Source organism: Agelaius phoeniceus, chromosome 5 (genome assembly GCF_051311805.1).
Source record: "Agelaius phoeniceus isolate bAgePho1 chromosome 5, bAgePho1.hap1, whole genome shotgun sequence".
Classification (NCBI taxonomy): domain Eukaryota; kingdom Metazoa; phylum Chordata; class Aves; order Passeriformes; family Icteridae; genus Agelaius; species Agelaius phoeniceus.
In genome coordinates, this window is record NC_135269.1 from 35,241,169 (window position 1) to 35,266,048 (window position 24,880).

The 24,880-nt window shown below is 36.6% G+C and overlaps 1 protein-coding gene across 4 annotated transcripts in view; it reads right to left on the reverse strand.

Moving 5' to 3' along the window:
* Positions 1 to 24,880, reverse strand: part of SYT1 (synaptotagmin 1) — a 333,663-nt gene that overhangs the window by 213,266 nt on the left and 95,517 nt on the right. For all 4 annotated transcript variants that reach the window (XM_077178796.1, XM_054631800.2, XM_054631799.2 and 1 more), the window contains one exon: positions 1,412 to 1,473. The gene's annotated coding sequence lies outside the window, so the exon portion shown is untranslated. The remainder of the gene's footprint in view (positions 1 to 1,411; positions 1,474 to 24,880) is intronic.

Below are 24,880 nucleotides of genomic sequence, written 5' to 3' on the forward strand. Positions count from 1 at the left end.
GGCGTGATAGCATGTAGGGAATATAAACCACAGGAGCCACAAGGGAAAGAAGAGAAAACACAAGGAAAGTATGACTGATAGAAGAAGAAATGAAAAAAAAAAAACAAACCAAAGGAATAGATAAATAGGAGTTTTGAGAAGTTTTCTAGAATTTTCCGGTACATGTGTATCATTTGCTATATATCTAGAAGATCCCCACGGTAACATAGCTCAGTACAGTGTACAAATAACCACACAGGTTCACAAACAAGCATTGTGTTGTCCTTGGATTTGTGAAATGTCACACATTTCCTTTCATGTTAAAGCCCATCATCAAACTTGTCAGCCCAGAGATATAATAAGTATTTTTTTGCTATTGAGATTTACACACATTTTTTCCCAATCAAGAATATTATTTTTATTATTTCTCAAGAAATATTCAAGATTTATTTCTATTCAAAACTACCCTGTCCATACACCAGTTTGGCTAAATGAATAGGGATTTAATATACAACATTAAAATTCCTTATCTTGTCCTGCCAAATGTATATTCTAAAAGCAGAATGGTGCTAAAGAACCCATACTCTCTGCACATTACCTACCGTCCCAAATTATCTACCACAAAAAAGGCAGGTTCTATTGGCACCTAGCACAGAGAAACTATTTTGTTTGAACTATTAACAGAAATGTGTTAACAGAAGCCCACCTGCTCTGGTTCTCAGAAGATATCACCACCTGTTAATACACAGAAATGTGGTACACCCATATAATCAGCTACAGTTCCCAGCAGCCTAAGATATTTTTCTAGGGACAATGTCAATAATATCACACACAACACAAACATTTCTCATTTTCTTGTCTCAGTAAGCGATCCTAATTTCTTGGTGCTTGATAATGCTGCAGTTGTCAGAGGCCAGTGCAGCCATGCACTGCAATTGGTTGCAGTGTGCAGTGAACAGCCCAGCTATGACCAGGGCTGTTCAGAAAAATGAACCAGTGGTTATGTGGTTAACACAAACCCATAAAAGTCTTTCGCTCCTACACCAACTCAGCAGGATCTGACTACAGCAGTGAATCCGTTTTTCTGCAAAATTTCATGTGTGAGCAAATGTTGGTGTAATATTGTTTTTAGCTTGCTACTGCCAATTTCTATTGCAATGTATTTTTACTGAGAAGAAAAACATAATATTCTCAGTATGGGCAGCAATGAAGGCACTTTGTATGGATTACCTGGGCCTCTTACCGGAGATGATTATAGAATTTACAAAAGTCTACCCCTGTGAAATGAAACTAAGTTGGATACAAGGCAGAGATGTTCCCTGCACTAATTTCTTGCACTTTTTGGAAGAATTGCAAATATGAAAGAATAAAAAAATATTAAAAGGAAGTGCAAGTCATATTTAGCTTTGGAGTATATAAGTTGGTCACTTACTGTTCACAATAGAGAATGTGTGCTTAACTCTCTTCTCTTTGTTTATTCAGGACTCCACGCTCCTGAAAGAAAAAAAGAATACACGTGTTTATCATCCACTTAAAATTAACTATCTAGTTTCATTTCTGCTACAGAAGTTTGCCATTTTCAAACCCAGCAGAGAAAATTAATATCATCCCTTTTCCTTAAAAACCAGTTTTTCAGTCTTAGATACTACAATAGCAGCAGAGATGAGAAATCTACAGGTTCAGGGAACAAATCTCTCTTGATACCTCAGACTAAATGCATCCTAATTTTATCTGGGTGCCTGCAGGCCTCCCCAGTTCCAGGAAGGTGACAGGTTTTCACATTTCTGAGGCTGTCAATCATCTCATCAAAATCAAATTCTCATGGTGTATTAGATCTCAGCTGAATTACCCCATTAGACGGAGGAGCCAAGGAAGAAGGAACATAAGCCTGCAATGACAGCCACAGCCTCTCTCACCACTTCTGGAGGAGAGTGGAACATGCTGCAGAGGGGTCTTTGATGCCTCACTCCTGCTGTTTCAGACAGGAAATTTGTACGGTAAGAACTGAAGACAGCACACCAGCTGCTTTAGCCTTTCTTGGCCAGGTTACAAGCATCACAACAGAGGTGAGTTTTAAGGCAGGATTTGAAGGAACACAGCATACTGCCTTTGCAGATTTTACTATTAACAATTTTCATTAATAAAGGCTGCTTGAGAGAAGGGAGAAAATTGGAACTGCTGGGCAACAAGGGTTACAATAGGGGCAACATTGGTGTGAAAGGGCAAGCACAATCAAGCTGTGAAGGCATTAATTGTGAAGATGACCAATTTGGATGCAATTTAAAGATTGAGCCAAATACATAGTTACCAAAATAGACAGATGTATTTTTAATTTTACATCAACTAGAAAATGAAAATGTTATCTGAAACTGTTAGACTACAGCACACCAACACTTATGCTGGCCTTTAAAAAGGCAAATCATGATTCCATCCACCATCTCACTCTAATCAGCAAAGCATCTTTCGTGACTCAAATCATACAGGACTCAAACTATAACTAATTATAAAATCTAATTTCCCTTTCTTTCTGTATCTTTCTGTCAATATTTATGACATCCCAGAAATCACTTATCTCATATGAGTCTACTGAAGAAACCTGCTAAGCAACAATTAAGAACTGTTTGGAGCTGAGGGCTATATAATACATTAGTCAGAAGCATCTAGTATTTTGATGTTATTAAGTTTTAAACTTTTTTGAACCATAGGGATCAGCTCTTCTATCTAGCAGCCTGTTTTGTTCCGTCCTAGACATCAGTGAGGAGCTGAACACTTAAAATGATGCAAGGTTAGCTGGACACTGATGTGAAATCTTATTCTAAAGGGTTTAGAATAATTCAGATGCTGGTGTAAAACACAGCTAATTTCATTCCCACAGTTTGTAACTCATATCAATTATCAACTGATGTCAATAGCCTTAGCAGGCCTCACCTCACTTGGTGCTCTGTATTAGCTGTATAAAATGTTCTGGTACAGACCATGACAGACCTAATCTGAACGACTGTACTCAAACATCTCTGAACGGGTTCAACCAAAACTTTGCCTCTTGCTGTCAAGTCAAGTTTTCCCAAACAGAGGGATTTGAAATTCAGAAACACTCAGAAAGAGGGTTCAATAAAAGAGCCTCTAATCTCCACCTTCTCCTGGGGCTCAGAGCCAGGGTTTTGGTTCAGGGCCCTGTGTATATCTCGCATTTGAGCAGAGGTAGCTGCAAGTGCCTTAGAGAAATTAACACCCAGAGTCACACCTGCTCTGTGGTGCACTGTCTCAATCTTTCTCTGTTTCTCTAAGCTGTCTGTGTCAAGCTGTGCCATATTATTACTGAGCCTTTCAGGAGGTTCACTGCTTCCTTCTGTGGCAATGACAACATGGAAAGGAAAGACAAATGTTTACTATACTATTAATTGTAAATAACTGAATAAAAATACAGGTCATGCACTAGAGAAGCAAATTTAAGCAAAACTATGAGTAAGTGTGGTGCTGCATTAAGTGCTAACAGAGACAGCCTGCCTGCTCCTTTGAAACTCACAGTGTGAGTTTCCAAAAGATATGAAAAATGGAATGGACATCTGGAATAAGTAAAAACCAATCAATAAAATTCAACAGTTGTCCAGGAAACTAAATACCATCACTCTCTGCAAGGATTTGCAGAGCTAAAATATGAGATAAATAAACTGAAAATATTTGCATTTCTAGAGGAAGATGAACAGATTACAAAAGAAATTCAGCTGTGTTTCTATCACTTACTATTAAACACAGGCATTTTTTTTATTAGATGTGTTGGAAGATTAATTCATTCACCCTTGGTTATGGACTCCTGTGGGTCTTCAGTGCAGGAGATCCCCTGCAGTGACAACTATATTTTCAGAGCTACAAATAGCATCTGTCACAGTGCTAGTATCTTCCAAGGCTCCGTTTTCATTTCAATATTTGCAAGAGAAGATGCTTCCTAATGAAACCATTGGAAATATCAACAGAAACACATTTTGATATGTGTGACTACATCTTGTAATATCCCTTTGAAGTGCAATCTATATTTAACAAATGTTATCTGCAGAAGATACTTTAAGGCATTTAATTTCAGGGTACATACTCATTTAAATGATCTGCAACTTTGATTTGGTTAGCATATAGATAGCAAAAGAACAACAAAGCCTTTTTTCATTAATCCTTAACTCTCTGATCCCAGTCACCTTTATGGTAACCAGTTATGGCAATAGTCCCATTAAACTGGGGCAGGACTGGAGCTCTAAAATAAAACCTGTTCAGTCAAAACCACTGTATTTAAGATTATATATTCATATATGCTCATGAAATGAAACCCTACTCCACTGCAAGGAAGGAAGTCTGCAATTTTTCTCAGGAAGCCCTTGTTTAACTCATACAGAAACAAAGTGGATTTACATTTATTACAGGTGGCAAAGAACATTTTTAGCATCACGAAATCATGGCAAAAATAAGCCCCTTTTATTAGATGCTTCACTTCTCATTGTGAACTGTGATACAAAAGATGAAAGGGAAGTTGCATGGTAATTAAAAGATTTCTCAAGGTATCCTAGGCCATCTGCAGTTTCTTTATTCCATTACTATTTTTAAAACCAGGAACAACTATGTGATCTTTTACAAACTCCATGAAGAAACAATTTTTATCTCTTTAGGATTATGGGCTAAACACTCATTAGTAGAGCATATGGCTGTTATTTGAGTACTATTCTTCCCTCTCTTCTTTCAAACACTGAGGAATAATTTTGCAAACTGAATCTCTGTACTCTGGAGTAATAAAGAGCTACTAATATATCATCATTATGGCTCAGTGACAGTTCCAGAGCACAACTGGACAACATTTTTGTCATGAAGGAATAAAAGCTCTAGAAATCAGTTTCAGGAGGGTTTTGGTTTTGACAGAGCTGAAACTTAGCCCAGGTTTGTTTACTTTATTGATTGTCTTTCAGACCTGAGGACATCACTTATGTGGCATATCTGGGAGGTTTGGAATAAACTATCTTGAAATTTTGTGTGGCAAAATGAAAAAAAATAAACTAAACCTCAAACAAAAATCAGCTGGTGTTTAGCCTACCAAATTTAGCAGCACATCCTCAAAACAAAAGCCCAATAGTCTTACAAGTGAAAATGGTATTTCCAATTTTATTCTCTGCTTTAGAATTATTTATGAGAGAAAACCAGATTAATTGAAAGTGGAGGAGTCCATTATGAATAGACTGACATCCTGTAAAACATAGAACTGATGTCTGGAAAAATGAGGCTAGCATTCGATTATGAAGTTTAAATTAGCTAATAACCAGTACAGAGTCTGGATAATTTCCAGTTGCATAATGTGCAACAAATTAAATGTATTTTGAAAAAAAATGCAGTTACGAGCATTTATTAATCGTTTCACATACTGAAACAGAAATTGTCATACATTATGAACTTTACAGTCCTTAATCATATGTATATTCCACTATTTTATGGGCTTAATTTGCTTAGCATCAACTTTTACTGTGAGTAACATTGATTTTGTCAAAACCTCAAATAAGTCACAGAACAGATCTGAGGATTACTTCAGAAGGGATTTAAAGCACACACTGTGAATGTCTATACAACCACCACTTAAAACACTATCCGTTCAGGCCCAGATGGATTGCTATGGCAACAGAATCCCAAATACCAGGTTTGTAACTAACAAAAATGTAAATTATTGATGAACTCAAGAGTTGTCTCTCTTGGACACCCTCCTATTCAAATACCAAGCCGTATGGCTAGAATACAGAGAAATGGTTGATATGCAATTTCCCCAGCCCAGTGAGCACTAATCCCAAAGGATTTCATTAAATCTTTTGGCTTAAATTTTTATTCTTGGAACAGCAGTCAGCAAGCAGGGATTACATTAAAACAGGCACTATTGAGGTCATTACTGACTGAATTCAGGCCTGTAATATACCAAAACAGGAACTAATTTTAAATATACCTCCACACACATCCCCCCTCCCCCCAAAAATAGCACTGCTCTAAGTTACTGTATACTTGGTGACAGCACTTTTTCCACTCACATCACCACCTTTCCTCCTTGCCTACAGGCAATGATGGAGAATAGTACTAAAGAGTAAAGAACAGAAAGACATATTATTCAGTAAAGAGGTGCACATCTCATGATAGAGGTGACTGTGCATAAACAACTGAGTTGCAGAACAATGAATGTAAGGAGGCTCTGCAGCCTTCGATATTTTGTAAATCAAAACCAAGAATAAAAACTTCTCTAGCAAATGAGCAAATCAGAAGAGAGGAAGTATTTATTGGCATTGTTATTGCAAATTTCATGAATAGTCTGCTAAGGGAACAAATAGTGGTAGGAAAGCCAAACACTACTGGAAAGCCTCTCAGACTTTATACAGAATGTGGTTAACACAGTGAGTGTCAGACAAAAATCAGTTCTCAATTTTGGACCGTGACAGTCCAGCTTGTTTTAAAAGAAACTATGGCTTTAAAAAACCCAAACAATTCTCAGGTGTGTGCCTGACATTAGGTGTCACTGTACATAGACAAGAAATGGCAAACTTCTGACTGTAAGAGTTTGTTACCAGATCCAATGTCTACCCAAAACAAGAAGGAAAAACCAGGACAGGGGTAAATTTGTGGAGATGGGTAAATATGGAGGGATGCTTTTGCTGACAGAAAGGAAACAATTATTGAAATAGAAAATGCAAGAGATAAAACCAAGGCATCGAGTATTTTCCTAAGACAAGGGAGAAATTTAGAGCAACAGAATGTGAAGAAGATAGTGGTTGTACCACACACTTCCTGGTGGGGCAGGAGAAATTCTCCCATCCTCATTCATTCAGATGAGCATTTACTCAACACAGTACAAAAAGACAGACGATCTATTTAGGAGAGCTGTCATTTGAACAGCCATTTAAGTTTACAGATATGAACTAGATTGCATGCCTTTAGGTCTCAACACACAATGTTTAAGTACTTCAGAATACAGTTCACCAGAACGCAAGTGCTGCATCACTGTGGACTGTTATCATCTTATTGCAAAAGTCCTATACTTTCTTGGTGGTTTCTCATGGGCATCTCTTCACAGCACTCTTTCTTCTTCACAGGACAGGTAAAAAGCTTCAGCTCTCTTCTACCAGCTAACCCACTGTTTTGTAGCACTCTTCTTATTGGACAGAGCTGTGGCCTATTAAGGGCAGGCCTGTTCTTAATCTTTTAATCTTTGGTGATTAGTACAGCTGCAACTCCTCAGGTGTGAGACCATCTTCTACACTATCTTTATTTTCTTACATTCTATCTCCCCACAGTGGACACTAGAGACAAAACCTAAAGTATTTACACCCTGCTTTTCTCTGTCCATTCAGTCTGTGGCCTGGCCACTCCCACCCTGTCATGCATATATTTTAAAGGTGACTAGTTTTCAGCTCTACAGATTTCTCTACTTAGCAAAGGACTCAGGTCACTGTGGAATTTCTCTGAAAGTCTCTTTTACAATACAAGTCCCTTTTACAATATGAAACTGTTTTTCAGCCTCTGTTCACTTGTTTTGAGCTACCTGCCACCTAAAGTTGAAAGATCCTTCCCTGTAACTTCTTCAGAATTTCAGTTCTTAGCAGAACAAGGTGTTTTAACTCCTGATTAGCTTTCTCTTGCTATTACTACACACCTCCATCAGACAATGCTGTTTCTGTTACACACAACTCACACACAGGCAAGAGCAGCCCCTAACCCTCAGTAAGTGCCAGCTGCTCCTCAAACACCCCTGCCTTGCTCTCCCAGTTGCATGATGCTTCTCACATTCTCAGATTCTTTCTCCTACCAGTACTGCCCAGAACATGCCTTGTTACCCTCTTTGGTTCTCGGTCGTGGTGGATTCAGGTCTCTTGTTGCCCATCAAAAGCCTTTTCCAGCTTCTGTTTCATCCTTACACTTGCCTTGATGTTAGAAGAGCCATCCACTCAGATACTTCCATCAACCACACCTAGGTCAGCCTCAGAACTTCACAATCAATGAACAATCATATGAATCAGTAGGCACTAAAAGATTATCTTTTCAAGAAAGAAAACCTATCAATGGTGATGATACGGTCAGTGACAATACAGTCACAAATGGGTATCTGAATCATCTTGAGATGTTTTAAGAATCTTATGTGGCCAAAGGAGTATCACAATTTGGGCAACAACAGCATTTCCTCCCTCCAGTAACTATCCAGGACAATATATGTCTCTTCTACTAACACTCATCTCATTGTGAAGCTAATGTAGTCCTGCTTTATAAATGGGACGGCACAAGTGCCAGCAACATGGATGCACAGCAGATGTGGCACAGACTTAAAGGAAATCTTTGCATATAACAGACCATTACAGTAGATAAGCTGGATGTGTTCACACTATGTAGGGACACTTCAACCACTATGCTAAATCTGCCATACAGTATCTGTGGAGCTGCTCTGGAAGGAAACTTCCCAGTGTGCAGCTTGCCATTCTTGCTCTGTCATTGCTGGGTATGTCTCAGCCATTTTCTTAGACAAGAGTAGGATTTTCAAACCTTACATGAAACTTATTTTTTTTCCAATTGCAAATATGAACACGTGAGAATATTAACATTTATTAACAATAAAAAGCCATAAAAACTCCATACATCGGAGTGAAACTTCATTATTTAAGTGAAAGTTTTCAAGACTTCAGCTGAAACAACCAGCACTCATAACATGGCATTCCATGAAATTTAATTCCAAATATTTTCAGGCTTTTCTAGACAATAAGATATAAAGCTACAATAGTTTTTTCTGAAAAAAAGAAACATAGTTCTCCGTAAGTTGCTTCATAATACTATTTAGATTAGGCATCTTGGATCATATGAAATTATAAGAAAACAGTTCCTAGCAAAATTGGTTTCAGATGTCATATTTAGGTTGCTTGTTACAGCTATAGACTAAGACTTATTTAGAAGCAGAATGGAGATTTTTTAATCAGTCTCCTAAATCCTTCCTAGAAAGATAACGTATCTTTACATTAATAGATACACACTCAGGTGCATTCCAGTGTTTGGAGATTCAAAATCTAATTGCTTTTATCACAGGATGAAAGAACCTGCTGCAATATCCACTGCAGGAAGTGATTATATGTTACATAACACAGCTGATCTTTTTGTTCTGGCATGATAGGCTTTATTTATTTATTTCTTTATCTCTCAATTCTGCTTTATGAAAATGTACTAATATGGGTAAGCAATTCACCCATAAAATCTGATAGTGAGTGTCAACACCTCAGCAAATTAAGCTACATAATCTATGGGTGAGTTATTCCAATACCCTTTCTATATTACCCTAAAGAGGCCTACTGTGGCAACAACTTCAGTATCTCTTTTCCATTTAAATGTATCCCTTCAAAGGTAACTTTTTAAATAAAGAGAAATTCTTTGCAGACTTATTCTGTACTTCATCTGGATATGTACACAAAATGTATACAGATGATAATGCACCACTGGTATAATGGCAGCCCACATTTTCTATACAGTAAGTTTTATTCATGCCACTGTTTTCTTCTAATGGTAATTATTTAAAAAAATGTGAAAGTCTAACAAGTCTAAATACAGACAAAATCAACTTACTGCCTACCCCCTCCTGTACTAGTCCAAGAAGTAATGGACTACATGCTGCTCAGATTTCTGGTAAGCAGCAAAACAAATCCCATAAAGACAGGCACATTACTTTCCAAAGATGGTACCCTTGATTTCTCACATTAATTTTCATGTTGCTTGCTCTGCATCCACCATGCAACAAGCCCTTTTTCTCCACAGCAACTGCTCTCTGCTCCCTTTCACCTTTTTGTAACTATCTGGGTGCTTCATATCCCAAGACTACTACTATTAAACTTCATGTGCAATTTCCCTACTCTCACAATCACAGTTGGCTTCTCCTTTTCATTGAGCTACACTTAAACTACTAAGAGTATGAAAAGACTAAGAGAATGAAAACACACCAACTTAAATGAAGATTTTTTTGGTTTTTTGTTTTTGAGAAGAGATGGTATTTTTTACCTTTCTGTGGCCAACAGGAGCAAAGAATGAAACACTCAAAATTAATAATGAAACTGGACAGCACTGACCCCTTGCACTGGCACTAGACTTCATTAATAATAGGATCATTAAATAAAGTAAGCATACATGAAGATTTTGAATGTTTAACTGAATATGTAACTCAATATTTTCAGTTACAACGCATAATATTTCATCATCAAAAAAATATTTCTAATCACTCTACTATGTTTAGCATTAAAATAACTTCATTGTAACAGTGTAAGAGCATGCAAACATTTAAACATTGGTGGAAATACTTTACAACCTTATGGATAGATGATTAAGATGACAAAATTATGAACAATTAGTTAAAAATTAAAAAAAAAGTTTTCAGCCTCCAAATTATTTATGTTAAAAAAAATAACTGTGGTATTTGTCTTTGAAACATTTATGACAAGAATGGATTACCATTATGAGACTGTTTTATAAACATCACAAAGTCTGTTGGAAAAAACAAATTCATCTTACGCTATGTTCTCCGTCTTCCTCAGCATGTAAGAATATTAGACCTCCAGTAAAGAAAACCCCAAACTTGAGCAATCATTAAAAATTGTGTCTCTTATTTAGTACTGTCCAGAACATTACTTTCTCAGTGACTGTCATGGTGGCATATAGGGCTGTCTCCTGGAAGGAGCTGTAGGTAGCACCACTAAGAGATGCACTGACCAGTATTACTGGTCCTCAAACACAAGTAATAGGTTGACCAGCCAGTAGATCTTTCTGGTTCTTCAGCATTTTAACTTCTGCCTAGACACAGAGGCCAACAAATAAACGAAACCAAACAAAAGAATAGCAGACAGATGCACTGCATGTGTATAAAACAGGTGAAAGCCAAGAGCAACACAAACTGGAGTTACTTGTCAGGTTACAACTTGCTGAAGAAACGTGTAACCTAAGTGACAGGAGTGAACATGGAATGACATGTAACAACAGCCTGTGGAAAGTATGAGATGGGCATGTAAGCGGCAGCAGCTGCAAGTGCTACCTCGCTTCTCAGAAGCTGCAAAGTCAACTCAGCAGCAACTGCACATTTCAGTAGGAATGTCTCATATCCCTGAGATAAATGGCTGCCAGCCTGGCTGGCTGTGTAAGAGAGAGAATTTGGTCATTGGAGCTCTTATCCAAGCACAGGTATCCCAGAGTAGTGTGTCTAAGCCATGCTACTTTCCATAGTTGGAGGCACACAGCAAGCCTGGCCATCTTGGCTTGCTGCCCTGGTCAACTAACAGGGTTGGGCTGGTATCTATAGTAAAGTTCATCTTCACATTTATAGAAACAGAGTGAAAGTTTTAACTAGCCTATGGCTGCTGGTATTTGGGTCTAAATTCATTATTACATATAACATCCTCTAGAGATACAATTTCTGTATCTTAAAGCTTTTCTTTGCACATTATGTGCACGTGCCTGATTTTGCAATACTAAAGATGAACTGAAGCATCATGACTTTTTTCATCTTGAAACTACAAGCAGAAACCTAGAGACTGGGGAATTGAGGCAGGCCTTTTAATCACAGGTGTCACTCTGAGCTGCGACAGAAGAGCTTAACTGCCAATCCTTGCAGATTACATGCAAAGATGATATAAACAAAAAGGAGGATAAAAGACAAGTGGTGCTTTTGCAAGTCTTCATAACAGTAAAAAAAGGAAGCATCAAGTCCACATTCAGCAAATCTGATAGCCTAATCAAAAAGCAGCACATCAGACAGTGCAGTGTTGATGCGCAGATGGCTAGGAACATTAAAAGAGGTAGTTATCATTATTGCTCCTTACGTATTTGAGAAAAGAAAAGACATCGTGATATTGTATTTGCCTATAAAATCAACTTCCTCAGCTAGACATTGCCAGAAGGAATCTAATGGAAATGTCTATTTAGTGAAAATCAAATAATTACCTTGTAATTACCATCTCACGTGTCACATTTAATGTTAGCATCTCTAAATCAAGGAAAATTCAAAAAAAGGTCTATTTGAAATCCTTAAAAAAACCATATGGGCAAATATTTTAATTGGGCTACTTTTGCTAATGAAGCTAAGTATTCCACATAGCAATATTTCTCCCTTTTTGTAGAGCCAAATGTTAACATAAACCACCCTTTAATTTAATCTCCCTACCCATCTTGACAAAACCTGCCTAATTTTTGATTATTAGATTCTCTGAAATACAGCTTATTCGGACCAAACTTCAGCCACTTCATAAAAACTACTGATTTGCACTCAAATAGCACACTGGAGCAGTCTGAAGGAAAAAACCATTTGTTCTGTCTCAACTGATGTATAGCGTAATTTTCTGAGATTCTTTCATTGCAATTTGCAAACACATTAGCTAAGTCTATGAAACAAAAGCAATCTGTACTACCCGTGGCCCAGAAGAAGCAGAAGCAGAAAGTTAGAAAACATAACAAATGTCTGAATCATCTTGAGGCAGGGACATACTCCACCTCAACACAAAACATCATTATCCAAAATGTGCCTCATCTATTTTTCTGACAAAGGAAGCCTGGCCACTGAACACCTAATATTGAATACAGTCTTAAAATAGGCTGTATAAGAGTTTTAAGGAGGGGCCTAGAGAAGGCAAACTTACCCTGGACTAACTCAGGGAAGCAACACTGCAGTTAGATTATGGGACTTCCAGTCCCCTTGTCCAGTTCCTGCAGTTCCACCCTCAATTCTATAGTCACACTAGCCACCTGGCCCAAAAGAGGAAAGCCAGTTAACACTGACAGGCTGAAGTTCTCTGCTGAATAATCCAATGAAGAATCTAGCAGCTGCCACTGAACACATTGCAATATTGCTGCTTCTTAAACAAAGCAGATGTAAGGGAATACACTGTGGGCAGGAAGGAGAATGTAAGTGCAGCTTTGATAAACAGCCAGATGAGAACATAACTGCATTCACAGATAGGAAGGGACAGCATAATAGACACTGTTACACAGAATGATTGTTACAGCATGTCTCAGCATGGATTTTAAACAAATCAAGAAAACACCACATGATGTATCTAAAATTTCATTTCAGCATCTGGCAAAAAGGAAGTATCTGTTAAAAATCATCTCATTCAAGGAAACCCTTAATAGGAGTTTCTGTAAAAAGAGAACTTGAAATTGCCTGTCAACAAATCAGCAGATGCCCTTTCTGAACCTGACAGGTACTTTTTGGCATTATTGTAATGACCATAAGTACTTCATTGCACAGGGTAGAATCAATTGCTTTAATCAATTTCTACTATCACTTATGAAGTATGCAGACAATTTTCTAATCTATGCTTTGCACTGACATAAAATATGCAAATTCAGCATACTCAGGCAAAGCTGACTGTCAATATATTTTCCTTTTGACAAAAATCAGCATTTTGCCCATACAGTTATAGTCCTGTCTCAAGAATAAGTGAAGCAAGGGCTCTTACGCAAAATTGATTCTCCTAAAATACAGTAACACAATTCACAGCAGTGTCAGTCTTCAGCAAAGTTCTATGATACATCGAGATTTCAGGATGCAATGTGAAATGCTGCTTTATGAACAGAACAACGTGACAGCTTAAAACAGGAACATCATGGATTCATTCAGGTACATCAATAAATCCAACGCCTGTTTCTGTCAACTATTTTCCTTCTGAAAGCTCTCTGTTCATATATCAGAAAATTCAGGAGATTAGAAAACAGCAAAAGTAGGAGAAAGGAGAAAATAACAAAGAAATCAAGTATCTCCTCCTCTGGCCCTGGTTTCATTTGTTCATTCCTTCTCTTCTTCTCCACCTTCTCCTTAAACTAAAATGAGCATCTAACAGAGCTGATAGTTGCCATTCTTTGCACCTAAATAGTTCCTTTGAGCATACAGTAAGAAACCATCTTGAAGTACTTTTATTCTGAATCTTGCCACACTCACAAGAATAAGTGAAAAAAGAAGCTGAGATATTAAATTGCAAAGCAATTCTTGCTTCACAAAAAATCCAGATCTGCTTGTCTTGCAATTTGTCCAGTGCTCTCTCAAAAATGTGAGTTTGCAATGAGATAGAACAATAGAAACAGACCAATGTGATTTTTGGTGTGTCAGCTGCCATCTTCCATGCCCATTAAAGATAGTACCCTTATCTTAGCTTGTTGAAAAATACATCTGATTTCATTTTTAGCTTTGCAAATATGAATCATAAATCATTGGAAGAGATCACTGAACATGTTATGAAAAGCAAAGAGGAATCTTAAGAGGTAGATTTTGGAGAAATGTGACAGGCAGACTGATACTGTTAAAAAAAAACAACAACAGCTGAAGAAAGTGGGAAATATCTGAAAGGTTGAAGACTTGACAGTATTTGGCACATGACCAGCACTGTAAACAAGCAGAACAAAACAGAACAGGAAAAGAAAGCAGTGGCTGGATACCAAAAACCCCTTGTTTTGCTCTAAAATATTTTAAGGAAAATAGTAAAGTCCAGCTATTCCTGGATCAGGAAAAGCATAATAAAGTAGCTGAAAATCATCTTCCATTAGTTGAGCTGAGGATTACTTGAACTAAGTATTTATTTTCTTCTTTCCACCTTACCCTACCATGCTGTTATTGTGGAGGTGAATGGAATTAGTGGAGCTAATGCAGGGTTAGAAGTCAAGAACTCTAGAGATGTAATCCTGGATTGGTCTCTGACTTGCTCTGGTACCATGTTTATGTCACTGTTGAGTTTCTCTACTAATAAAGCAGATACAATATCATAGAACTCATGAAGGACCTTGCAGGTTTCAAGTGTGCAGTATTTTGCAGGAAAGCTGCCAAATTTAAGTTTCCTGCAGCACTTAAATGGATCAGCCTACAGGGACTGGGCCTTAACTTACATCTATAAAAATGTAAACTGCAGTAGGAGAGAATCAAGACAACCCTGAGTGTTTTTAAAAATCTTACCTTTGCATTACTAAACCATGTGCCATGGGGACTGAATGTTTGCACTTCTGGGACTTTGCTGGATTTCCAGATTTATATTGCAGGACAGCTCAAGTTTTCCTTTGGCCCTAACACCTTAATATTGTTCTTCTAAGGCATTATAAACAGAAAAAAAACAACCACTCTCTAAATATCCTTCACCATTTTGTTTTAAAAAGTCTTTGAAGCTACAAGTGCCTCTTACTGTTCATCTGTAAATGGCTCATCACATTTGACTCTCTGGGCAAGGTGGTATTACAAAGAAACAACATGTCTCATAATACATTTAATGTGGTTCAGTTGCCACTGCTAATAACACTACATTTATCCTACTAAATCCCAAAGTATTATCTTTTCACCAGCATAGGAATTACTCAGCCAAAACTGAAATATGCTCTTAAATGGAGCAGTTTAAACCAAGATGAAGGACCAAAGGACAGCAAGACTGTTAACAGTATTTCCTGGATTGTTTAAATGTAATAAAGTAAATTCAGCAACAATTCTAAATTCTTCACTGTTTCATGTTTCCCCTTCACAATTAATTTCTTTTTGCTGTTTTTTTTTTCTTGTTGCACTCACTGTGTTACATAATTTCAAATATCAAGATAAGGAATTTCTTGTAGCTCTAAATGAAATCACAGTACCTTATGTGCAAGTACTTATCTGTATTTGTAGGCATGCATGCCTTTGTCAAGCTGTATCCACTCACACATATATTCCCTCTTTATTTACCCAGCTTCCCCAAAAATCAAGGTCCAACTCTATTGCATATAGATGTTCTGTATTTACTTGAGAATTTTTGTTTACAAACTATAGCACCCCAAACAATAACTAACTGGATTAAGTTAATACCCATGCTTATGTCAGACATGAATTATATTCTCTATCTGATCAAAAGGTTGAGACAGAAATATTTACTTTGGATAGCAAGGTGCAGTTATACCAGCATGAGCATAAAACTGAATATGTGAATAAACACATTATAAATGTAATTATTTTAGTCCCTGAATACATAAAAATGTATAGCATTTAAAATATGATGTCATGACATATTACAACAAAAATATATAGATTATCAAAGGATCACCAATAACAGATCACCCACATCTAAGATAATGGGCTACAGAGTCTTGAATTACACAGGGGAGCTGTGAGATGAGCCCAATTTAGATGCCTCCCTGGTAACAGTAAAGAGATTTATAACACTCTGTGCAAAAGCAGGGAGGCCTTTGACACTCAGGATGTTCAAAAACCTTCAGTTAGATCAGTGTACCATTCTGAAATAACAACAAACACTACAGAATTTATGGCACAAGAATAACAAAGGAAGATGGTGCGTTTCAGCCTGGATATGGCACACAGAGACTGAGTTAGAGATATTCTTTAACGGAATATTATTATTTTATTATGCTTTTATTATGCCCAGATGCCTTCTGAAATCTTAAAAAAGTAACTAAAACAGATATTGAAAGATTCTGTAATGGACAGTGATAATTACCTTGGTAGGAGGCAACAGGCCATGCTGCAGCAGTACACGAACATCTCTTTTGCAAGCCTGCTAAGTACATTGATTTGCAATATTCTGTATTATAGGCCTGTTTCTTAAACACAGCACTTTACTTACACTAGTCTTCCAAACACCAAGAGAAAACTTGGTGTCTGAGTCTTCTGATTTTATGCAGTACAGATAATATCTCCCTGTTCTTTTCCACTCAGAATGAAATGGGTAACTCATTTCATAGGAGCCAGAAGCCAAATAAATTACCAGCTGTCAGTTACTGACTAGGCATCAAAAGTATCTTTGGAGGCAATACTATGCAGAGAAACATGAGTTAGATCTACTCAACCACACAGCACAGCCTTCTGCATGAAGACAGCTGCAAGGGTGGCAAAGGCCACGTACCACCTGAAGATAAAAAGGCAAGACAAAACAGAGTCAGGTTTGCTGGGCCAAGAGCTCCTCAAGGCTGACTGAAGGCTGACCTGGCCTGAAATTTTTGGTAGAGCATGGAAAAAAACTTCTGAGAACTACAGTAGTAGGATTACTACAAAAAGTAGATGATCGGATTTGTTGGTTTGGGGGTTTTTTTTTGGTTTTTTGGGGTTTTTTTTTGTTGTTGTTTATGTTTTTGGTTTGGTTTTTTTTTTTTTTTTTTTTGTTGGGACCATCTAATTCATATTCCTGCTTAGTTCAGCCTACCTTGTTTAAAGCAAAACCAATCTGTGGCTTTGCTGATTCTGTGTAGTTTTACAATTTCCTTCATAACCATCAATACTGTTTGAAATGACAAAGAACGAAATGAGAAAGTCCCAGGACTGCCAATACTTATCGAGAAACTGTACGACAACAAGGAAATTAATTTCCCCAGTACATGGAAGATATCACCCTAGGCACCAACTCCAGTCCTCAGCAAACACAGATAACCCTGGAAAAACCTCTAGGCTGGAATGGCCTTGAATATTCTGCCAAGACAAGTTGCAGAACACCTGAATTTTTTCATACAAGGAATCAAAAGGTACCTAAATCTCTAAGCCACTGGAAGGCTGTAGGAGAGCTCAAGAACATCCAAATGTCATTAGGCTTTGCAACAACAAAATAATTTGTTAGCTGAAAATACCCAGAGACTAGTATGGTGGGGCAGGAATTTTTAACTTTTTCCACTCTGTGTGGGATGGAAGGGAAAACAGAGCTGTTTGTATTAGCTTTGCCCTTCTACAGTAATCATGTGGCTTTTGTGAGTTTTTATACTGTTTTAACTGGAAAACAGAGCAACCAGATCGCTCCACCATTTTATATAATGAGTCAAGAAAGCCAGTCTGTGCAGTTTTCATATGCCATAAAGCTGCATTCCAAAGCATCCTTCATGCCTCACAGTGGCTCTCTTTATTCCTTTCCCTACATAATACTCCTCCGCATTTATAAGGAGCTAGAACATGAAATGTTTGTTTTATTGAATTTATGTTTGGCAAGTTAACTTCAATCACTACTCAGCTCTAAACATTTATGCTTCCCCCCAGATCAACAAATATCTATTCACTTCATATTTACCCCGTTTAACATGATCAGAAGGATTTTCCTGTGAGATGTTGAATTTCCTAAATAATAGCAATAGCTTGTGAAGAAGTAAAGACACTCAGCAAGATGTTTAACCACAAGGACAACTACTTTTAGTAGTCAGGAAACCTTTGAGACTACTTCTGTACTCAAACATATGTTTGTGTAACTGAATCAATGAACAGTACTCCCAGTCAAGCTAGAAGAGAGACATAACGGTAAAATTTGGTGGAAAAGGCCCAGATGGTTTTTGACAATAAATCAACCATAAAAATACAGGATTTTAATTAAGCTTTGTTGTTCTACTCAGGGATGCTTACAGTTTTGTGTTTTGATGGTTGCATTTTAATTTAATTCTGTTTGTGGACGAAGCATGCCCTGAGATAGGCAATCTATCTCAAGTACTATTTTCTTACACTATCTGACATAGATATAACATAAGATAAACACACTAATTTTGGCATGTCATTGTCTCATCATCTTGAAATTAATCCCACCCTCAGTATGGTAGTAAAAGTTAACCTAACAAATGCTAAAATCCTTACAATTCTAGCATGCAAGAGAGGCTGGACCACCTCCTGCATCTTCCATACAGACCTGAACAGCCTCTTGTTCACTTGGTCAGTATTGGTTGTGGTACCTTTTATGCTAACCACAATAGTTTCATTCTTAACTTTTGGCTACACTCCTTGATATCTCAAATTGAACAAAATGCCTCATCCATTTCTTGCTAATGATTATACAGACATACAGAAGTACTTTTAGATTATTTTAGAGAATCTTTTTCTCTCTCTTCAAAATGTTAAAATTGTAAGAAGACACTCATCTTCACTAGCATTTAACTCCGAAACTAAAAATTATCCTATGTTGCCAAAATTTCAGTTTTAAAATGTCCTAGAGCAATTAATCTTGGTCTTTCAAAGAAAAAAATATTATCTTTTGAAATAAAAAATAATTTGGGCTTTTCTTGAAAAGTCTTTATCTTTTACTTTCTCAAGCCAATCATAAGTAAATTCAGGTGTATTTTTAAAAATAAAACAAAATTACAGAGAATATTCCAATATCCTCAATTGCCCTGATTGGTCCTTTACCTCCAAATTATCCCTATCCATGAGATATTACTTTTTTTGAGAACTATTGATAGTTCTTTGTCATTGAAATTCACATTAGTACCAAAAGAGTATCTGATGTATTTATAGGAAAGAACACAAGTTATAAAAGACAAATAAATAATACTGGTATAACACTTACCTTTGAGTCTTCTTATCTATGCTAAATATTCTTATATAAGATGTATCTAATAGCTTCTTACACTTAAATTTGAATCATCAAGAAAATGAGAGGATCTGTCAATCCTTTATGTATAGACAAACTCTAGTAGCCAAATTTAAAGAACTCTATAAAACTTCATTGCCATTAAATACCTTTTATCTCTCAAATGCAACCACTTTATGGTTGTCTTGGTGATTTGTGAAAGAGATGAAAATAATTTTCATGTTTATTGTAAAATTAAAGATAGAAGCAGAGATTCCAAATGTGAAAGAAACTAACCCTATGCAAAGGAAGCGAATGAGAGTATAAAAATCCATTAAAACTCATTTCAGCCTTAGCAAGATCAGATTTTAAAATTCAGGTTTTTTAGGGGAAAAGGTTAGGTTGGTTCGGCTATCCAGCAATTGCTCATTCCCTTTTAAGTAAAAAAGTCATTCTGTAATGAAAACTAAGTATTCATACACCTGAAAACACTTCAAGTAACTAATTTTGATATTGAATGGGGTCTTTTGGTGAGTTGTGCAAAATGATACTGGGGAAAAAAAACAATCTTTAATGATTTAAAAAATACTGCATTGACAGATAGAACATTTATTAGGAAAATTATGTATTAAATATAAAATGGCTCCTTTGTGCCATTCATTCAGCATGCCATTTCCTATACCACGAAAGTACATTTGTAATACTGACACTGATACCATGAGAATGTTTTTAAATGGAAATTTTATAAAACTTACTGTGGCTTGAAACCAGGCATAATTTTAGACAATTTAGACAATCTAGCCTGCTTTCATTGTCTATAGCTACCTACTGTATTAGACTGAGGAGTACCTTTCACTTTAATCTTTAATTTTTTTAATCTTTAACCTGAAAAGTTATTGAAAGAAGAACTGTCTTTTTGGTTTGGGTTTGTATATTCCCCTTGTAAAACCAAGGTTGGTAAATAATGCTGAATCTTAGTCACCGTTATAGCAAGAATACATTGTATCAGATAATAACCATCCTCCTCACTGCTATTAATTGCTCAAACTTCCATTTAGTTTGGCTCCTTAGCCTTGCACATTACACTGTATCATGACAAAAAAATAAAAAGGAAAGATTTATGCTCTCTTTTAGCTATAAATTTCCTTAATTTTCAAGAAATAGAACTTTGTAAACATTTACATAGAAAAAATATTATTTTGTTTTTATTTAGTTAATCTGGCAGATTTTTTGAAAGCTGTTTCTAATTTGATTTTATTATTTGAAAATAAATGCATTTTAAATAGATGTATTTATAGTACTGACAACACTGCTCAGGGACTGAAAAGACATCTTGTACTCTCCAAAAAGTAAATTTGCCTGCTAGTTCTCTGCTAGGTAAGTTTTAACAGAAGATTTATGTTTTGAGGTCGGGATGAAGCTGAAGAATTTCATGAAATATGAGATTCCTTTTAAAACAATACACACCTATTTTCAGCTCAATGAACATATATTTTTCGATTCCTCGTCCTCCTCCATTCTTCTTCTGACCTATAACCTCCAAATTCCATTTCCTATTTCAGTTCAGTCTGAATGCCCTTGGGTGAAAAGCAATTTCTTTCACTACGAATCTGTTCTGTCCTCTTTCAGCTCAGTTCCTGTCCCGGCTAAGAAAACATTATTCTCTGGGCCTAATGAATATCACACCTTCTACTTTTATTTGGTGTTCTCTTCATCTCCATCTCTTCTCCTGACATGTGATACAGCAACTTCTTCAAACAGGTCAACAGCTTTTATGCTTCCCTTTGGGTCTTTTCTATCTCCTTCCAATCTTCACTTTTCTTCTTCTATTTGCCTTCCTCCTCCTGGTCCTAAGTCAGTTCTTAAACTCTTTTCCTTTATCTATTCCATAACACTTTATGTCTAACTTTCATCCCCTGACAATGCTAAAAATGCAGTTCTTTTTGACTCTTCTGTCCAGTTCCAAACTCCTCCCCCAATTATTTCCTTCAGCTTAATTCTCCATGCTCCTTGACCTCCCGCTCTCTTCTGGTTTTCTGACTAACTGTCTTCAAACACTAAGCAAGAATGATGCAATTTCTGTATTCCCAGTACTTTTTTCCCATGACTACACTACTGAATATATATCTTGGCTACTGCACTGTAAAAGTGTGGATGCTTCTCAGTTCATACATGAGAGACTTCTTGTCAGTGGCATCAACATTCAAAGCCAGAAGTGTTTGCAATTCATACTTATTATTATCCCTGCAAGTGCTTCAGTTATTCATGCAGTAAGCACAAGTGATGACAAGTGATTTTGAATTTCTCAGAGTTCAGTAGAAATAGTTTTAAAATGGCTGATTTCAGAATATTAAGCACCTTTCTGCAACAGAAAGAGAAATGCTGGTTTATATTTGAACATGGAAAAGAACATAGAAGCACTAGACTTTTAGAAAATCCTTTTGAAAAGAAGTGCCTATATATTAATACATGGTTGTTTTTTGGAGTGTTTTTGGTTGGTTGGGTTTTTTTTTTTTTAAATCAAACAGATTTTAGCATGGATAACAAGTTTTTATCACCCTAATGACACAGCTACCTGAAAGTATGAAATTTCTTTAGCAGACATGGCACTTTGAGACCAAAGTTGGTAGCTCCATGTAACTGCTACCTATCTTGGAAACAAAGATTATAAACAACCTGCAATTTTGCATGACTAGAGCAGGCCAAAGGCTGTAGGGGATACTACATGGGGATGTGAGAGGCAGAACTAACAGGGTGGTGCATTTTTCAGTCTGAGAACATAGTTCCCTAGTTAGAGGTGACATTCTCATTATTCTGATCCTGTGTAATAATGACAACACAAACATTTCTATCTTTTCCATGACACACAGTATGTGGTAGGAAACCAAGTCAAACCCACCAAGATATGTACCTGTTTTTTGCTGGACCTTCAAAATGAGAAATGAGTAACCCAAAGCAGGCTGCATATTAACCAGTTTTTCACTGAAAGCCATGGTGGGATCATAATATCATGTCTTAAAATCAAGCACAGCTCATATTCATGGGTCTCAAGCCACCCTGAAGTATCACCCTATTTTCTTTGCTTGTGTTCAATAGCACTTGCATTTATATTCATTCCTGCTTTCCATCTAGGAGACTTATAGTATTCTTTCTCAAAAATTTGCTTGAGAAAAGGACATGGTGTGATTCTTGGGGTATCCTGTGCAGGGCCAGGAGTTGGACTCCAGGTAAGAATGCAGATCTTGTAAAACGTAATCTCCAATTTTGTTAATGCTGCCTTCCAAAAAAACGAAAGCAAACTTTTTCTTGGCATTTTTGTACTTTTTAGTGAAGTTACAGTTCAGCCCTGGACAGTATTTTGCTGTTATTTATATACTTAGTGTACAAAAGAAAAGCTTGAATTATGATCCCAAACATAGAAATTTTAATTTTTTTTTCAGGCCAGAATTCCAGTTCACTGCCATGAAAGATGGAACAGAACAAGGTAAAGACAAGAACAGTTTCCTATTTGGAGGTCTAAAAGCTCTTTTTAAGAACTGCTGACTGCATTCCATCTCAGTATTACTTAATACCTTTCAACTTGCTGTAGAGACAAGCAGTGAGAACAGGTATCATAGTTTGTAATATCATAGTTTGTATCATGTAACTGTTTCTTATTGTACTGGCAATGAAAGAACAGGTCTATTATCTTGCTATGTTTTTATTTCTACAACTATCTACATTTCATAATTTGGGTTACTCTTATTGTTACAAAGCAGCACTACAGCAGAAATAAAGGAGGAATTGCTCTTGCTATTAAAGGAGGAATTATTGGAAGGAATTGTCCCAGCAGTTTTAAGTATGAAAAATGTCTACATCTCCCAAAAATGAGATCTTTTTTCACACACTGGGTCCCACGCTTGGACATTAGCTGCTGTGGAAATTCTGTCAACTGGAAACACCAAGAAGGTTCTCTGGCACACAAATCTGTCAGAATGTTCTTCCTTTAGCAGCACAATGCTACCCACTGGCATAAAGCAAATGAGTCACATCCTAGCCTTGTCCCTGGTTAAATTGATTTAGGTAGATTAAAATTACATGTTTGAAAATAACCAGAGTTTGTAAATAGGTGAATTAAAAAGCTGTTAATTTATTTTGATGGAGAAGGACTTTGGAAATGTGTTTCATTTACATTCCAGGGTACAAACATTAATAATATCAAGGTCAATGAAGAAAAGAGTTGACCTTCAAAGTAATTTGTTTTAGTTTTCAACTGTCAGATTCCATATGAGCTAAGAATGTAGTATCTACTCTCTTGCCATGTAAACTGACATGGGATTTGTTTCCCAAGATGATGTTTTGCAGCAGCTCAGAGTGCAAGTGTCACTACAAAGTGAAGTGTGGAATTCTAAAGCAATTTTAAGGTTATTGGTAGAAAACACTATTTTATCTATGCCAGTGCAGAAAAGTTGCCAGTAAAATGAGCTACAGAAAAAGAAAAAATATTCATACAAATAAAGAGAGCCAATCTTTCTGTATTCTTTATAGCATTCTGTGTCTGCAGCAATGCAAGGAGAAAGTTGCTTAAGGAAAGGTATTTTGTTTGAGATAGGCTTGGAGACAGCACTACAGGGTTCTGTAAGTATTCATCAGGTTGTTTATGCAGATGTAGGGCTTCTGTCAGACACTGGTAATATGCTTTGATTTACAATGTTTATGCTGATAAACTGTTACTGCAGGCTCCAGTAAGTGTTTTACCTATCCATCTAATGAACAACTGGACTTAAATTAGCTACTCATTTGATTTAAGTTATTTATCAGTTTCCTTAAGGAGACTAGATTTTGTAGATCAGTAAGAATAATAGGAAGCTCTTAGACTAATATGTAGATTACTCATTTAACATGCAAAATTGCTTACAGACTCACATGGACAGGTTAAACAAATTTTCAGCAATGGCTTTGTAAAAGCTACAAAGTCAAGCAGCTGAAAGTTTAGAAATACTGTACCCCTAGTTAATCCCCTAGAAAAGTTTTGCCCTCTAGTTAATCCATCTGCCACACTAAGTTATTAATATGGTATCAGAATTTCACACCCACAATCAAGAAAATGAATGTTTTGGAGAATGAGTTTGCATGGTAAAAGCAGTTCATAAAAAGCCATTCTCTTTTTTTTAAAGCTGGAAGATATATATGTATCACAAGCAGAGTTTTTAGTTTGAGCTGTTCAAAAGCTGCAGTGGATTTTTTCCTATACATCTGAACTGCTACTTGAGCTGTAGTTGACACAGCTGAGAGATAAAAGCTGGTATTCCACCTGTGATGAATTTGGGTAGAACTCTGTTGTCCACCTGAATGAGGAGCAGAAAAGAAAAGCATAATTTTACTGAAGTCATGGAGTGGACACTAAGCAGAAAGAAACCATGGAGAATTCACTGGACTAAACTGTTTCAGCAGCTCCTGGGAAGTCTCAGTGTATCACTATGCAGCTCTTCTGTTGGATGTTTCACATCACAAAAGCCTACCATAAAAACGCTTAGAAAGAAGTCTAACACCTTGGAAATTTATGGCAAAATCAAAAGAAAAAGAATTGAAATTGAAGGAATGGAAATTCCATTAAGTTTGAGCTCCAGAAG